Source organism: Rhagoletis pomonella, unplaced genomic scaffold (genome assembly GCF_013731165.1).
Source record: "Rhagoletis pomonella isolate Grant_MI unplaced genomic scaffold, Rhpom_1.0 Rhpom_scaffold_00007, whole genome shotgun sequence".
Taxonomy (NCBI): domain Eukaryota; kingdom Metazoa; phylum Arthropoda; class Insecta; order Diptera; family Tephritidae; genus Rhagoletis; species Rhagoletis pomonella.
In genome coordinates this window covers 6,520,984-6,522,021 of record NW_023458561.1, presented here as the reverse complement: position 1 = coordinate 6,522,021, position 1,038 = coordinate 6,520,984, and positions in this window count along the sequence as shown.

The window sequence follows — 1,038 nt, the reverse complement described above, 5'->3', positions numbered from 1 at the left end:
TTTGTTTTTTGGTTTTTTCTTACAAAAATATTGTGTGATGTTTTTGTGGAAAAACTGAAATGACTGTACATCACACCCTTACCCTTAAGATAAAATTTATGAGATTTTGAATAAATTTAAATCTGATTACAAATTAATAGTTTTGATTTTTTTGTTTTGTATAATTAATGTATTGTTTTGTTAAAGTATTATAAATGTAAATGCATCTGATACGATCTTATTTTATTTATTTTAAGAATATATTTATGTATTTTATTTTTATAAATTTTTAATTATTATTTTTATTCTTTTTGTACAATTTTAATGAATTATTATTGAATAGTCTTTCTTTACTATTTATTTCTAATATTGAATTACAATTTGGTCTTTCTAGTATTCCATATGGACCAATGTAGGGACTCTGATTTTTCTTTCTACTCTCTAGTTTTACTAGTACTAAGCTCCTACATCAAAAGAACTTTTTATAATCTTCTTATCATATTCTAGTTTGGATTTTTCTTTTGCTATATTTATTAAATTTTTAGCGTTATCTAATGCTCTCTTAATCCTAGTCCTAAGTTCGTTAACATAATTTTCTAAATCATAAACTTTAGTATTAGTGCATAATGCGTCTGTAGGCAGAGTTGGTAATTTGCCAAAAATCAACTGGTATGGAGAATAATTGTTATTTACATGAGGTGTGGTATTATACGCAAATGTATAATAGGGTATCCACTTGTCCCATTCTAAATCTTCAACAAAGTTTAACATATATTCATTTAATACTCTGTGATTTCTTTCTAGCGTTCCTATAGATTGATGGTGATATGGTGCTGAAAATGTTTGATCTATTTTTAATAGTTTGCATACTTCATCCATTAATTCGTTTTTGAATTCAGTGCCTCTATCTGATTTTAATACTTTAAAACAACCATATTTCAAAATAAACTGTTCTACAAGAGTTTTAGCTATATTTTTCGCTTCTATTGTTTGCATAGGGTATGCTACGACGTATTTTGTTAACTCGCACTGCATTGTTAATATATACCTATAATTATT